Source organism: Lytechinus variegatus, chromosome 9, assembly GCF_018143015.1.
Source record: "Lytechinus variegatus isolate NC3 chromosome 9, Lvar_3.0, whole genome shotgun sequence".
Lineage (NCBI taxonomy): Eukaryota > Metazoa > Echinodermata > Echinoidea > Temnopleuroida > Toxopneustidae > Lytechinus > Lytechinus variegatus.
In genome coordinates, this window is record NC_054748.1 from 4,996,146 (window position 1) to 5,014,878 (window position 18,733).

An 18,733-nucleotide genomic window follows, 5' to 3' on the forward strand; every position below is an offset into this window, starting at 1 on the left:
AAAAAGTCCCCGAGACTATTTTGGATTTCCAAATCCATACTTCGCTCAATTAATCGAAAAAATAATCTTTATTATAAATATAAAGCAAAAGGAACGGAAAATACCAAATTGAAATACACATGTTATAAATACACTTTTACTAAAATCATTCGTATTGAAAAGAAAAGATACTTCGAAAATGAATTACAACTACATAAACATGATATGCGAAACACTTGGAAAATTCTCAAGAAAGCCATGAATGTCTCATAAAATATTTCAGAAGTTAAATCAAACAATGAGATTATTCAACAGCCTCTCAACATCGTTAATATATTTAATGACCATTTTTCATCGATCGGAAACAACCTTGCTATGGATATAGCGCCCTCATACAAACAATTTACCGAATTTCTTGGTACACCCAATTCAAATTCAATATTTTTGACCCCGTCATCCCCTTATGAAATTATGGATATTGTCTCTAATCTTGATAACAAAAGAAGCTCTGGTTATGATGATATCAATAACGTTATACTTAAAACTATAATTCCATATATTGTTGATCCTCTTGCTTACATTTTAATTTGTCTTTACTTCATGGACAAGTTCCTGACTCCATGAAAATTGCCAAAGTCTTTCCCATTTATAAGAAAGGAGATAGACTGAATATTAACAATTATCGACCTATCTCCCTACTACCATGTCTTTCTAAAATTCTGGAGAAACTCATATATACCCTAACGATTAAATTTTTGAATGATAATAACATTTTTTCAAATTTCCAGATAGGTTTTAGAGAAAAGCACAGTACAATTCACGCCTTATTCTCCTTTGTTGAAAAAGTTGCTCATGCTGTCGATAAATCTTCACACATGGTCGGTATTTTCCTGGACTTCTCAAACGCCTTCGACACTATTAATCATGACATCCTACTTCATAAATTATGGCATTATGGCATACGTGGGAAGGCCTTAGAGTGGTTCAGGAATTACCTCTCTAACAGAAAACAATTTGTTTTTCTTAATGACCATTCCTCCAATTTGTGTAATATTAATTGTGGTGTGCTACAAGGAAGTATTCTGGGACCCCTCTTGTTTATTTTATATATAAATGATTGTTGCAGAGCATCTGACATTTTATCTTTCATTATTTTTGCTGATGACACAAATCTATTCTTCTCTCACAATGATCCGCTTACACTTGTTAACATAATAAACTCTGAATTAACTAATATTTTGAATTGGATCAGAGCCAACAAATCATCAATTAACCTTCAAAAAACTAAATATATTTTATTCAGTAATACCATAGATTCCTTACCTTTTGACATTTTTATTGAAGATTTCCGATTGGAAAGTGTCACCTCAGTAAAATTTTTGGGAGTTCATGTAGATAACAAACTCTCCTGGAAATGCCATATTGATAATATTTGTAAAACAATATCCCGAAATATAGGCATCATAAATAGGTTGAAAACGTTTATTCCTGTTACTTCTCTACTTACACTATATTCATCTTTTATATTACCATATATCAACTATGGGACCCTTGTTTGGGGCAATACACATCTAACATGTCTAAGTTTACTTAACAAAATATTATTATTACAAAAAAAGCCCTTCGTATTATTTCATTCTCACACTGATCCGCTTTTCCTTGATTAAAAAATGTTAAAGGTTCAAGACTCATACCAATTTCAGTATGGGCAGTTTATGTTTATGTATAAAAACAGTATGGTTCCTTTTGCATTAATCATTTGTTTTCTCAAAATAACAATTTTCATAGGTATCCTACCAGACAAGCCGATAACCTTCATCTGCCTATCTTAAGAACTCGCTTTGCGCAAAATACTTTTATTTTCACCGCCCTCAAATTTTGGAATTCACTCCATAAAGATGTTCAACAGGCACCCTCTATCCACTCCTTTATTAAAAGAGAAAACTTAAGATAATTATTTTACTGTCTTACCAAAGTAATTAATTATTTTTATATTTTTAGTACTATCTAAGCACGCTATTAAGTCACACTCTCGTTGATCCACGTTTGCACTCTCGGTCTTGCCCCCCCCCCTTAACTGTCTCCTTTTCTGACCCTTTCTCTCCACATAATATGTGTCTGTCTGTATCTGTGTGTGTGTGTGTGCCTCCCTCTCTCTCCCCCTCCCTACCTATCTTTGCCCTCTCTCTCTCCCTCTCGCTCCCCTCTCAGTACTTTATTCCTTCTCTCTTCCCTCTATTCTTTACCATGTCTTTGTTTTCTTTTTAGTTTTTAGTATCGTCCCGTATCTCTGTCATCTTTTTATAATTTCTCGCTAGCACTCACCATCTTATCGTTATTTCCAATATTCTATTTTAATTATTGTATTTACACCTGCGAATGTGTCCCATTTCTCAAATGTTTAATATACTTTCTCAGGGGATCCACGCTCTACAAGCAATGCTTTTCAGTGGATCCCCTCATTTCCATATCAGATTCTGTTCAAACTATTTACAAATATTTTGTAACTTGTAATTGATTTCTAATCATTGTTATCACATTTCGTTTCATTTGTTTTAGTTTATATTTATAATGTATGTTTGATTTGTATTTGCTTGTAATGTTGATAATGGAAATGAAAAATAAAACTTGAACTTGAACTTTCATTATCAACCTTCATAAACACAACAAGCATTTTATGGAAATCTGTATTATCAACTTTCATAAGCACAACAGGCATTTTATGCAATTTTTTATTATCAATCTTTATTAGCATAACCCGCATTTTATGCAAATTTTTATTATCAACCTTCATTAACATAATACGCATTTTACGCAAATTTTTATTATCAACTTTCATAAGCGTAACAAGCATCTCATGTAAATTTTTATTATCAACTTTCATAAGCACAACAAGGATTTTATGCAAATTTTATTATCAATCTTCATTAGCATAACCCGCATTTTATGCAAATTTTTATTATCAACCTTTATAAGAATAACAAGCATTTTATGCAAAGATAGATGTAAAGATAGGAAGATAGAAGGTAGTTTTTGACTGATTAAAGTCATGTTAGTCGGAGGCGTGTCAATCGGTTCAATAATCCACTTCTTCACCTACAAACCATCAAAACTATAATCGATACCGTGTGACCGAAGAAGCAGCCAGATAATTAGTTGGTTTGGGAATTTAGGACATGATTAAGAAAAGATCTTATGAAAGACAAAACAGTATTTCCCAATGGTTTCTTTTACATTCTTTTACGTTTTGAGAATGACAGGGTGAAATTGTTTTGAAAATGCAACTGCACCAGGAGGGTAGCAGAATCGTAGTGAGAATGGCAAGGCATTCGAACCACTGACCGTAATCGCATTATAAATCAGTCAGACCGTAGGTCGCTATGCTAATGAGCAAAAAGGCCAGATTCATCGAAATCATCTCGTGGCTGAATCCTCCTCCTTGCAAAATCTCGTGTTTCGTGAGATTTTCGTTCTCTAAGAATTTACCTGTTTTAACCTCAAGTTAAATGAAATATTATTGCACCATCAGATAGAGTAAAAGTTACTCTTTCATATTGGTCATCTATTTTGTATACAATATTTAGTTAAATAAGTAAATTTCCGGCATGAAAATGTGCCTCAAAACTGAAATTGTTTCCTCTGTTTTCTTTTGCAAATTGTGCAAAACTTTTTTTTTGAGCCTCAATAATATCTATATCACCATAAAGCTGAACTTCTGAACTTTCTCACAATGCCACTCTTGATAAATGCGGCACCTTTTGGAAGGTGGGGAAGGGGGGGGGGGTCGGAAAGAGCGGCTGTCGGACAATACTACCCGTACTGTTGATACAAAGACTGCCAACTTTGTGTTTTGCGATTTTTTTTTATTCATTAATTGGCAACAGCGAATATGATTCTTGGTAATATAGGACAAAATGTTCAATATGTTCACTATCATTCTTGTGAACTAAATGTTCCTCCCATCTACATGTATTTCACGCATGCGCATATCGGTATGCTGGGGTATTATTTTCCATAGACAACAACTCCGAAATTCTGTTAGGTGTTTTTTTTCTTTTTTTTTGCTATTAAATTTTCCGTGGACGAAATTGACTTTCAAATATAATGATGATACAAATACTATACACAATTCAGTTAATCTACCTGCAGTCCCGAAAAGTCCGTAACCTTTGTGTTATCATGGACAAGCATCTGTCAATGGTAGATTACATGTGAGTGACGCGCACCTGTAAGGTTGCCCCTCCAAAGGGCTCTTATACACGACTAGTTTAATGATAGTTAAGTTCCATATTTCGATTTTTGTGTCAAAACATTTTGGAGGTTTTCAGGAAACCGCTGGATTGGTTTGTTCAGTTTTAATCTTAAGAATGACGACAATTTGAGTATTGATCTTTTGCTCCTGTCATAGGTAGAGTGTATGTTTCTTTCTCTCTTGCTCTCTTTCTTTATGCCATTCTTTCAACCCTTAGTCTGTGTCAGATCTTGGGACTGAAATTCCCAGTCTGGTAATAGATTTGGTTCTGCTTGAAACGAAAGTAGTTACCACTTGCAATAATCACACAATCATTCAATATCTATATGTAACATAAATTTAATTCAGAGCGACCAGCTCTATAAATGTACATATAGTTAAAGAAATTGAATAATCAGAATTAAATCATGAATCACATGCATATCAACATAACATCAAACTGTATTCAGCAGTTAACATCAGCATGAATTAACCTATACTGAATATGTTGCAATATGTATCTAATGAGAGTGATTTATTTATATTTAATCAAGGCCTAATAATTTGGCATCCAAACGTGACAATATTTTTGGTTATTAATTCCACCAATTAAGTTTCAACAAAAGAGGGTTTATACTTGGATGAATACCTACACTGGACCGTAGTATATCTAATCTGGTTATAATTTATATTGTTCAGAATAAGGACCCCTTCGACATCGTCAATGACTATCGTTGGTCTGATGAATATAGTCGTCTAAGAGCGAACTGCGGTGGCTTCGACGACGCGAAGTAAAGCGAGCGAACTCTCGACGAAAAGCCAGTCCAGATTCGCGGACGAAATGATGGGGGCTGAGAGCCACAAGATTGCTACGATGAATCACAAGTCACGAACTCTGAGTTCAAGGATGAAGTACGAGCCCAGCTCGTCCAGTTCTTTGGAACAGTCGTGCCTGGTGAGATGAGGGCAGATGTGGTGGCTTTACCTGGCCTGTGCTGCCTGGATCCAGCCTGCCAACGATGGGGATTAAGACTCCGCTGTGCCTGCACTACACAGCCTGCAACATACACCCAAAGTAATGGCCTACGAGAACCACACCCTCACACTCCGAGTTAAGACCAAATGTGGAAGGGTCTTCCTCTCCCGAGAATCAAACGATTTCTGATTTGCTTTTACTCAAACACCACTCCATCATGACTCTCACAAAGACAAAGTCATTAACATTCTCAATATTCCTCTGCTTTACTCTTCCACGCTGAACATATTCAATTAAAACTACTTAACTATCCAAGCTTTAATTTCACCTATTCAAAACTCCCATCTCAAACATTCAACAATCTTTTCCTCTCATACATAAAACAAACATCTATAGAATTTTAGAGACCGATTGAACTTAACAAAATATATCAAGTTAAATGACCCAATGCTCATGACCTAAGATTGTCAAGAAGTCAAAGTAAAATTCTAATCCTTACACCCCAGCGGGTTTGATCACTTACTTAAAGATACAGTTGATTGACTCTGGGGCTATGACAAGAGTCAACCACCCAAATTCCTTTTATTATATACAAGCTGAATGGTTACTAGGGGTTAACACTAAATAGACTTACAGTCGCATTGTGACATATCTCCCCTTCCTTCAAGAAATTTCTATAATTTTTGGAGTGAGTTTCTCCGAACCTGGAAGGAAAATCAAACAATTAATATATAAATACAAATATAAATGTATTTACAAGAAAACCAAAAACACTCATCCTGGTTTCTGCTTCATGTAGAATCATTATCCGGTATCCTACTTAGGTAGTCTGCACCGACGTTCTCTACACTTTTGATCGCTGTGATGGTGAACCGGAACGGCTGTAGTAGCAGAGCCCATCTCAGGATCCTTGCGTTTGCCACCTTCGACTTGGCAATACATTTCAGAGGTTGGTGATCCGTTTCTAGGTGGAAGTGCTTGCCATAGAGATACGGTTCAAACTTCAGAACTCCCCATACAACCGCTAAGCACTCACGTTCCATGACTGAGTAGCCTTGCTCTCTTGGAAGTAGCTTCTTGCTGGCATAGGCGATCGGAAACTTCTTACCTTCTGTTTCCTGAAGCAAGATTGCCCCGAGGCCATTATCTGAAGCATCGGTCCTCAAGATGAAAGGGTGATTTAGGTCTGGAAGATGGAGGATGGGTTCTCTAGCGAGCTTCGTCTTCAAGGTATTGAAGGCTGCCTCTTCTGCATCTCCCCATTTCACGAGAAGTGGTTCCCCCTTCTTCGTTCGATCAGTCAAGGGTACTGCTATGGCTGCAAAATTCGGAATGAATCGCCTGTAATAACCTACAAGACCTAGAAAGGATCGAAGTTGCTTTTTGGTCTTCGGTCTTTGAGCTTCTTGCACTGCTTCGACTTTGTCTTGCACTGGCCGAAGCTCTCCTTGACCTACTCGATGACCAAGAAATTCGATACTTACACATCCGATTGTACACTTCGTTGGTCTGGCCGTCAAGTTGGCCTTCTTCAGTCTCTCGAATACCTCCCGGAGGGTATCCAAATGTTCCTCAAAACTTACCGTGTGAATCAAAATATCATCAATGAAGTTGTCTACATACTTCAATCCACGGAGTAGATCTCTCATAATCCGACTAAAACTTGCTGGAGCGTTAACTAGCCCAAAAGGCATGCTTCGAAATTGGTACAAACCTTCTGGTGTCACAAATGCCGTCAACTCCTTGGCTTCTTCTGTTAGGGGCACCTGCCAATAACCTTTGGTTAAATCAATTTTAGTGAAATACTTGGCCCTAGACAATTTAGCAAATATTTCTTCCTGATCGGGAATTGGTTCTGCATCAGTTATGGTGACTTGGTTTAATTTGCGATAATCACAACAAAACCTAATAGACCCATCTTTCTTTTTTACCATAACAACAGGGGATGCGTAAGGGGAATTGGACGGTTCCACTATCCCTAAATCCATCATCTTCTGAACCTCTTCGTTCACCTTACCTCGCAGTGCATGTGGCAATGGATACGGCTTACTCTTAATGGGCTCCTTAGTGACAAGTTTAATGTCGTGCTTACCTAGGTTTGTCGATCCCGGCATATCTGTCAAGACTTCTTCATACTCATGTAAAAGAGAGTTGACTTTCTCTTGCTGGTCATCATCCAGTTGTGGACTGATTTGCACATCGTTGAGTGATTCTGTAGGGTTAAGATTAGGGAGATGAAGAATGTATTTTCTTACCGAAGGGTCCACATCTTCACTCTCTCCTTCACAATCCTGGGTTACGTCCTCGTCCACTACAGAGACACAAACAACATCAAACACTCCCGCACTTACTTCTTCTCTCCTGTAATATTTCTTCAGAAGGTTTGCGTGAAATGTCTTCGTCTTCCCGTCCAAATCGATTTTGTAGTCGAGAGGTCCTACCTTCTGCACCACCTTGAAAGGTCCTTTCCAGTGCATCAACAACTTGTTGCTGTCGCTTGGAAGTAGAAGAAGAACTTCGTCGTCGACTTCAAATTTTCGCTCCTTGGCTTTCTTGTTGTACTGTCTTCTGTATATCTCCGCTGATTTGCTGAGATTCTGCTGGGCAAGTTGACACGTCGACTCCAGCCTCTCCTTCAGATCCAGTACGTATTGGTAAGTAGTCTTGGTATCTGGGTCGTCAACCTCACCCGTCCAGAGCTCTTGAAGAATAGCAAGAGGGCCTCGAACTGCTCTCCCATACAGGAGTTCAAAGGGTGAGAAGCCTGTGCTCTCCTGCACTGAATCTCTGTAAGCAAACAAGAGGGGGTTAAGATACCTTTCCCAATCCTTGGGTCTTTCTTCACACATTTTGCGGAGCATGGACTTCAAGGTACCATTGAAGCGTTCAACTAGCCCATTGCAAGCAGGATGATAGGGTGTAGTAGTCATCTGCCGGATGGAGAGTAGACGACTCACTTCCTTCATCAGCTCTGATGTGAATTGGCTGCCACGGTCTGTCAACACCTCTCGTGGTATCCCTACCCTGGAGTAGATGTCCATCAGTGCTTCCGCAACCGTCTGTGCGTCAATACGGCGAAGTGCTACAGCTTCTGGGTAACGAGTAGCATAATCTACAACAGTTAGTATGAATCGGTTACCTTTACTACTAGCCGGCTCTATCGGTCCAACCAAGTCCATCGCCACACGTCTGAAAGGTTCATCGATGAGAGGGGTTGATCCCAGAGGTACCTTCGTGACCTTTCCCTTCGGCGAAGTACGTTGACATGGCCCACATGACCGACAATACCGGACTACATCTGCATGCATACCTGGCCAGAAGAAATGCATCAAGATCTTTTCACAGGTCTTCTTATTCCCTAGATGGCCACCTAGAATCGACTCATGAGCCAGTTTTAAGACTTGATTTCTGAACTTGGTGGGCACGACAACTTGTAACAGAACATCTGACCCTGGGGTTGCATCCATGTATTCCCTATAGAGTACATCCTTCTTAAAGAAAAAGCAAGATGAATTTCCACCCTTACTTATCTTCTTTTCTCCTTTCTCAGCGGCTTTCCTAGAGGCATCCAACGAGCTGTCTTCCTTCTGGGCCTGGATGAGATTATCCACTGACACAATGTCTTCTAGTGGCTTGGGTACAGGAAGAGGAGGCCTTGTCCGTCCCGCCTGCCGCTTCTGCCCTCTTGTCTCCACTGCACTGCCTTGATGATCTCCTGGCGTCCAGTCTCCGTCTGGATCAGCTGGTTGCCTCGCTCCAGGAATATTACCTAATACAAGATCATAAACAGGGGGTGGTACACATAGAGCTTCTACCTTACCCTTGAAGTATGGAGTATCTATGTCGATTTTGGCACGTCGGAAGTTTCTCAGCGTCCGGTCGACGAGCAAACACGTCAGCCTATCTCCAAAGAACTGCTCTTCACGCACCAACTCATATCGGACGATGACTGTTGTGCAACCACTGTCGCGAAGAACATTCACGGGCTTCCCATTCACCAATCCATCGACGACTGGCATCTCCACTTCTGATCCACTCGCCACTGCCGATAGTACCGGTAGAGTGTCACCAGATGCCAACTTCACTCCGCTTCCATCTTCTGTGAGATTCTCCTGCACGATTAGACTCAAACTCTTGTGGTTGAAGTGTCCGGCCATCTCTCTAGTGTCGGTAGGTCCTGCTGCAGCATCATCTCCAGCTGATGTGTCTTCTGCTGACCTGCCTGCGACAACACTGGCTCCCATCTCTCGACGACCTTTCTTGTTTGGACAATTAAAAGAGATATGTCCAAATTTATTACAATTGAAACACTTCTTGTCATCAAATTTGGACTTACCTGGTTTTTCAACCTTAGTGTGATTAATTGCATTGTTATTACTCTTATTCACATTAGGATTTCCATTTTTAGAACTGGACTGATGGGCTTTATTCATTCTCCTCATTCTCATATCTGCATGGGCTTCATTGAATTGATCAGCTAGGGAGGGGAGGGGCGGAATACTAGGCTTATGTGAATGCCCTGCACGTGAAACATTTTCTGTCCCATTATTTTTCCTTAACTCTTCAAGTTTAATCTGTTTATCTAATAACTCTGATTCTTTTTTCCTAGCTTCATCCTGTTGAGCTATTTTATAAGATTCTGCCTTCCTAGCTTCAATCTCTGCATTCCTAGCTTCAATCTCAGCATTCCTAGCTGCAACCTCAGCACTCCTTGCTGCTGCTCTTTCATCTCTAGCTTCTCGCACACATTCATCAACATATGCTCTCAATTCATCACCCTCTAAACCAAACTTCTCTCCTTGTGCAATGAACTTGTCTCTCTCCATACTGTAGGCCACTCCACAGGTTTAGTTACAAACTTACCATATGCAGACAGTTTACGCAGCGCAATGAAGTCTCGATGCACACAGCACTGGCACGTACAGGCGTACACGCAGTAAAGCCTCCTTGCCCTGACCTCCACATGCACCACTGTCTTCTACAACCTTGGACCTACAACAACTTTGTAAAAACAACCAGATGGAAAAGAGATCAAAATATCATTATCAGATCTACATACAAGTATAATTCCAATCAATGATAACAATCATTTCATTATTAACCTAACCTATCAAATGGACAAGAGAGTCCCTTCGTGGTCGCCAAAATGTCAGATCTTGGGACTGAAATTCCCAGTCTGGTAATAGATTTGGTTCTGCTTGAAACGAAAGTAGTTACCACTTGCAATAATCACACAATCATTCAATATCTATATGTAACATAAATTTAATTCAGAGCGACCAGCTCTATAAATGTACATATAGTTAAAGAAATTGAATAATCAGAATTAAATCATGAATCACATGCATATCAACATAACATCAAACTGTATTCAGCAGTTAACATCAGCATGAATTAACCTATACTGAATATGTTGCAATATGTATCTAATGAGAGTGATTTATTTATATTTAATCAAGGCCTAATAATTTGGCATCCAAACGTGACAATATTTTTGGTTATTAATTCCACCAATTAAGTTTCAACAAAAGAGGGTTTATACTTGGATGAATACCTACACTGGACCGTAGTATATCTAATCTGGTTATAATTTATATTGTTCAGAATAAGGACCCCTTCGACATCGTCAATGACTATCGTTGGTCTGATGAATATAGTCGTCTAAGAGCGAACTGCGGTGGCTTCGACGACGCGAAGTAAAGCGAGCGAACTCTCGACGAAAAGCCAGTCCAGATTCGCGGACGAAATGATGGGGGCTGAGAGCCACAAGATTGCTACGATGAATCACAAGTCACGAACTCTGAGTTCAAGGATGAAGTACGAGCCCAGCTCGTCCAGTTCTTTGGAACAGTCGTGCCTGGTGAGATGAGGGCAGATGTGGTGGCTTTACCTGGCCTGTGCTGCCTGGATCCAGCCTGCCAACGATGGGGATTAAGACTCCGCTGTGCCTGCACTACACAGCCTGCAACATACACCCAAAGTAATGGCCTACGAGAACCACACCCTCACACTCCGAGTTAAGACCAAATGTGGAAGGGTCTTCCTCTCCCGAGAATCAAACGATTTCTGATTTGCTTTTACTCAAACACCACTCCATCATGACTCTCACAAAGACAAAGTCATTAACATTCTCAATATTCCTCTGCTTTACTCTTCCACGCTGAACATATTCAATTAAAACTACTTAACTATCCAAGCTTTAATTTCACCTATTCAAAACTCCCATCTCAAACATTCAACAATCTTTTCCTCTCATACATAAAAACAAACATCTATAGAATTTTAGAGACCGATTGAACTTAACAAAATATATCAAGTTAAATGACCCAATGCTCATGACCTAAGATTGTCAAGAAGTCAAAGTAAAATTCTAATCCTTACACCCCAGCGGGTTTGATCACTTACTTAAAGATACAGTTGATTGACTCTGGGGCTATGACAAGAGTCAACCACCCAAATTCCTTTTATTATATACAAGCTGAATGGTTACTAGGGGTTAACACTAAATAGACTTACAGTCGCATTGTGACAGTCTGTTAAAACTTGTACTTAGTCTTGAGATGTAATTATTTCATATTATTATGTAATTTAATTTTGAAAATAATGTGTAATCAAATTTGTAGCATTACAATTGTAAACTTCATGTAATTCAGCCTTTTTGCTGCGATGTGTTGTTTTTGCCAATAAATACCATTTTACTACTAAATTACTACTACATCACCAAGACCTGTCAGTCGGCGATCATGGCTATTCTTACAATTGGTCAGAAATCAATTGCACTAATTGTTCATTCACTAATTATATCTCATGTTGATATTTTAATTATCTTTTATATGGGCTACCCCAAACCCAGTTTAACCGTCTTCAAAGAATACAGGGGTGGTATTCTGTAACTCTGTCATAACTTTTGTCATAAATTTTGTCATTTCTCTCCAAGATATGACACCGCTATGATTGTCACAAATCGGTATTCTGAACATTGTCTTTTCCCTGTCATATCTCTCAAAGTTCCCACCCATCTTTTCGGAAGCGAGCCAATCAAAATCATCGTTAGTTCCCAGTTGGAGCCCTTCTAGCCGATAAGAAAGCCCCGTGGCAGGTAGGGCGTATCCCCCAAACAGTTACTGGCATCGCGCTACTACGCGTATATTGATGCGCTTAGTTAAAAAAGAGAGACAGGGAGCTGTGAAGAATTTTAGAGGAGAAGTATAAAAGTAAGGATAACAGAGAAAAAAAGGAGGAATAAAAATGTAGGACCTAACTAATTGTAGCATGAAAAAATAATTTTGAAAATTGTCATGGAAGATGAAACTAATACCACAATCTAATCTAAATAATATAATTGTTTGCTTGACATTCAGTCGGCAGGGTATCGGGATATTTGGTACTAAAAGATATGACAAAATTTATGACTGCTACCCCCCTGTCATAACTTTTGTCATATCTTTTGCTTGTATAAAAGGATTACGCGCATTTAAAGCCGCGTATTTTTGCTGCGCGCTAAAGAGAAGAGACAAAATTTATGACAATTTTTGTGACAAAAGTTATGACATCCACCAGAATACCGATTTTGTCATATGTCTGAAATGTATGAGATAAGATAAAATATGGAGAAAAGACAATGTTCAGAATACCGCCCCAGAATACAGCCGCGGTAAGGCTCATAACAGGCGCTCGCACACGTGACTCAATTTATCCTGTTCTGGTAAAGCTCCATTTGTTGCTCATTGAAAAACTCATCCTCTGTTAAAAAGCCCAGAATTGCCTCTCCCCACAGTATATATCAGAACTCATAGAACCGTCTTACCCAAGACGTAACATCTTCTCACTGTTCCCTCCACAAGTACAAATACATATGGTCAAAGAGCTCTTTCTGCCCCTGAACTATGGACTTCTCTTTCATAAATAAAATAACTGCAACATCTTTCCCCATATTTAAATCAATGCTCAAAACTCACTTATTTTCAAAATAATGTTTATAATATTCAATATATTATGTTGTTAAAGGTCAAGTCCACCCCAGAAAAATACTGACTTGAATGAATAGAGTAAAATCAATCTAGCTTAGAGCTGAAAATTTCATCAAAATCGGATGTAAAATAAGAAAGTTGTGACATTTTAGAGTTTCGCTTATTTTTCACAAACCAGTGATATGCACAACTTGGTGACTCAGTTGATGATGCCCATTACTCACTATTTCTTTTTTTTTATTATTTGAATTATATAATATTTTATTTTCCCACAGAGGTGTAACGTTATAGATTTGACAATTAGGACCAACTTGACTGATCCATATAGTACAATTTGAACAATGCTAATTCCACATGTTCAGGGATGAAATATAATCATTGTATCACTTGACAATAAGGAGAAAATTAGAATATTTTATATACATGTAATAAAATGCAAAAGAAATGGTGAGTGGATGACGTCATAGTTTCCTCATTTGAATCCCAGCGAGGATGTGCATATAATTGTTTTGTGAAATTAAGCGAAACTTTAAAATGTCACTACTTTCTTATTTTGCATCCGATTTTAATGAAATTTTCAGTGAAATGCTTGTTGGATTTTTCTCTTTTTATTCAAATCAACTTTTTGTTGGGAAGGACTAGTCCTTGAAATATTGAAGTTTTAATATCTTTAGTGATGTAACTTTTATGTATTGATCTAATTTGTTATAATTTGTAGTAAATATTTAAGGATTAAGGCTAAGGCTTGATTATTATTATTATCATTATTATTATCATTATTATTATTATTATCATTATTATTTATTAAGTAGTTGGACATACAACAATGATATACAAAATTAACAATTTAGACACAAAGAGTCGATACACTGTAAACCAAAATGAAGTACTAATTTAGCACTTACAGTGCTTGTATAGTGACTGCACTTCGAGTGCAGATTTCCTAGTTTAAATTTAAACTAGAGTGCAGTCACTATACAAGCACTGGAAGTGCTAAATTTTTAGCACTTCATTTTTTACAGTGTATGCGAGTAGTTCAATCTATTATAAATAAATTAACTAAAATAATCCTTTGATTTGGAGTAATCTTCAGTATTCGTCAATTTCAAGTACTTCATACGTACATAATCTAGAAAATGTCATTAAAATTTTGATTGCATTTGTGAAAACACAGGTCAAATAACTATAGAGAATAGGAAAATGAATGTAGATAAATTTTATCTGAATTAGCAGGAATATGTTCAAAATCATAATAAAATACCAACCCTGCACAACATAGTATGCTATTATTACCCTTCTCCAATCTAAATGATAAGAACCTAGCAAGAAGGCGGAAGATCCCATGTGTATAAGTCGTTGCTATGACTTGGCCAAGGGTCTAAACCACAAACTCCCGTTCATGAGGCGAACGCTCTACCACTGGCCCAGCATGCACGGTTTACAACGGACCAAAAAATAAACAAAACAGTGGCAATGATCAATCGACCTCAAGTGCAGGCAAAGGAGTGGCCCGTTCACTTCCTCATCCTCATTTAGTTGGTTTTTGTTACAAAACTTTAAATATCCCCATGTTTATACTGTCGCGTTAACGTTTTTCGCACTATTAAAATATTCCTTTCTTATTTGTAATCTTTCGCATAAGAGTTTGTGGTTTACCCTTCCCTCTCCTTTGATAATTCAAATATTTGATTTGCGAAATGGTGTGATTAAGTAATTGCATGTTTTCTGTTGTTTCTTCGACACTCGAAATTTGTACAAGACCGTAAATTTTGGTGGATTTGCATTTTTCTTCTGCTCAGAGTGGTGTTAAGTATCTACTTTACACTTTTTTATTCTGTTGACATCATAAGCCAGTTATATAAATTGCTGTCATTGATGCTTGTTTTCTGTTTTACAGAATAAATCATGTTTAAAAGGGAATGATGTTTAAAATCTAGCATATAGCGTATTGTTAGTTTGCAGAAAATTGTGGCTGAGGGTGTATATCTTAAGAATCCGGCCGTTGCCACTTCGCCACTCTAAGGCAATCGTTTTGAGAAAAAAGTGAGCCAACTCATAAGGTTTTTTTGGCCGTCTTTGACACAGTTTTAATGAGGCTAGCTTGAAATGTATCTGCCAATTAATTATTCTTCCCCTTTTTACTATGCTGATGTAGTGTACGAGTAGCAAAAGATGTGTTACCAAATTTGTAAAAGTTGCAAAACATAAATGGAAGAATAGTAATTGGGATAAGTTCATTCAAACATAATTTTATCGTACTGTTTACCAAATAATAAACTGGAAATCTTTTAAATGCCGTCGGCGAAAACATATGAGCTACATGGTTTTAAAAATTGTTCATGATCTTATTGTCCCTTACCATGCTTACTTAAAATATTCTTTTGATACTATTTATCACAACTTTCCCTTACTTATCTTTACCTATGCCACATACTGAATCGTGTCGTCGAATGTTTTTATACCGTGGGGCCTAGCAATTCATTTGTTTATCTCCTTCTATAAAACCATCTTCTAATTATAATACATTCATTAGGACACTTAATTACCGAATCCTGAAAACTATTTCCCTTTAAACCGAAATTCACAAATATAATTTAGGATACTTAAAGGGTGGTGGTGGGTGGGGTTAAGTACTCGGTGTCTACTGTAGGGTTGGGTGCATGGGATTGCTGTTCTTTCTTCTGATGTTGCGTTTATGTTCTACAAATGTGTTAATGAATTTATCTTTGGAATATGAATTTCATGTTGTATATTTCGTATAGCTGGCCCCCTCGGCAGAAAAGTTGTGCTGTAATGGGTCAGCTGGGTAGGGCGATTCATCCAATGTTATTTTATCATGTTTATATTATGTTGTAATTTGATATGTATTGTGTTTACATTGATAAATAAAATCATATGAAATTATAAACATTATTCGCCACGCCCAATTTTTCATATTCCTTGAAATCATTTCTATTTTACAGAATAAGCATGAAAATTGATCTAAAATCGAGTTAATGAAATACCAAAATGTAAATATATGGATTGTGTAGCATTAAAGTCTCGTCTAATTTCGGTGAAGGTCATGTCAGATCATAAAAGGTTCAAATTGGTCGCACATGCAAGTTTTCAGATAATGAAGAACATCTCGGCTTTTAAATCCAAACAAGTCAACTATAGATATTTTTAATGGACTTTGTACGTTAGGGTATCAATATTGATAATAATAATAATAGTCAGTTCTTGTACAGCGCATTACACATTATGAATAACGTAAGAAAATAAAACCTTGACCGAATTTCATGTGTTCAAACAAACATTGTTTGTATCCCTGGAATCACTATGCAAAAGGATGATTCAGCGTATGTGCGATGCTAACGTATCAGCCTTCATTTCCAGCTTATTGCACATACCAAATATTTCATATTTAAAATGATAACAAAAACAATGAAATAGTGAATGAAATCATCGACTCTCTCATTAGCATATCACAGAGTTGTGCATATAAATGTTTTGTAAAAAATAAGCGAAACTTTAAGATGTTGCAACTTTCTTACGGTATGTGCTTTGCTTGCTGGCTTTTCTCTTTTTATTCAAATCGTTTGTTTGTTTGTTTTGGTGGACTTGACATTAAATGTAATGTAATTGTAGGAATCCGAACCAATATGTAGCAAATTCCCATCGTCACACATGATTAAAACTTAAAAAAAGTATGACTTAAAGCAACATGTGTCACAATCTAATTTGTTTCTTGAATTTGCCATTTGTTGCATTATAACTATTACTTCCAATACTTCTTTTCAATCTTAGTTTGATACCCATCCTCTTTTACTTTGCTCCTGTCTCCCTCTCTTCCTTTTCATTGCGTCTTTCTTTTCAACATTTTTTTTTACTTCTTTCTTCTTCCCGTGAGGCTTTCTTGTCATAAGCTCGATATTTCAATTAGTTTCATAAATGTATATTTTGTAGAACAATTTCATTTTTGTATTTGCCTATTGTATTTAAGTTGTACATGTATATACACCATTTGTAAACTGAATGAAATTCAGCCTTTTGACCGCTATTTCCATTGAGTATTTTAAGATAAAAAAAACACTTAATTTAATTCAGTTCAATTATCTCTAGGGGGGGGGGGGGTTAAGAGCTATCAGCGTAAACTCAAACAATTGCATAGGCAATCTTAATGATCCCATGAAATACAGCAAAAATGCTGATTTATTCGTTAGCTTAGTGGTTACTAATTACGATTCCATCAAAATTTTACCAGAAAAACATCCCACATCAGGTTCAAAGGCACTTTTTATTGAAAATTGTGCCGAATTTGCCCCGCCCATAGAAATTCAGCCCGATTCAGTGGCGGATCCAGAGGGGGGCGCCCCGGGCGCGCGCCCCCCCTATTTTCGCCGGATTTTTTTTTTTTTTTTTTTGATGGTTATATTTACTGGATTGGTACAATGTAGTCAATTTCAAGGGCTAGATCTAGTCAAAACTATATTTTAACTTACGCTCATGGCCTTTGTGTTCGCACAAATGCACCTCTGTCATACTGTATTGCAATATGTAAATTCCGGAATTCCAGGGCGCGCAAGTCGATTGGTTGGAAAGTTGCACCACTTGTAATCGGGAGTTGCAGTGCAGTGACCAGTGTGAAGATGTTGGATTGGATATCATTTTTTCCCGAAATTTTGTGTTTTTTGTAACATGCGTTTGTCCGTCTTTATGGCAAATACATGTAAATTGTAAGTAACAGATCGCGAGAGAAAGTGTCAACGATGCGAATGATAATGTGTATCCCGAGATTATTCTTCACTCAAAGATGAAGCCCTATATCGGGCGCCACGTGCGCAGCATTATCATTCTGCCTTGGTCATGTACGTTTTCACTAAAATGTATAGGTCAGACATATTTGTATTTAATGTAAACTAACTTTTACACTTTCTGGTAGATTCAGAGGCATATTATCCAGGGCGCCCCAACTAAGTTTCGCCGAAGCAATAATTCCAACGAATTATCAAGGAGCAAAATTGTATATTCTCAATCACCAGTCGACCCCACTCCGCGTTTGCTGTGTATAGGCAGCTATATGTCAGCGTAAAGAGCGAAGATTTTATGTGACGGGGGGGGGGGGTTGGGGGGAGAATAAAAATACTTTCGTGCTGGGGAAAAACGTCCCGTGGACACATTGTGTATTGTTAAAAAGTAGAAATTGTGACATTAACCCCCCCCCCCCCCTTGCCCCAATTTTTAATGTTTGATAATCTATAGGTTTGCTGATTACAAATAAGTGTGCATTTTTCTTCTAAAGGTGCTCTCAAAATACGACTTTTGGACATGATTTTTTGAAAAAGTCCTTGCCGTCGGAGGGGGGTATCCCCCCTCCCACACCCTCCCCCCGCTCAGTCGCTTCGCTCCCTCGCCGCTGGCGCCCCCCCCCCCTATTTCAAAATCCTGGATCCGCCCCTGCGATTTGGTTTCGTATATCAAGTGACGATTATGACGTCAGGGAAGGAAGCTGCTGAGCGTTGTTGACGTTTGGAGCGTGAAGTGACTATTGTGGTTGCACGTATGGATTCAAAGTAAATCAGTTGAATTGCTGGA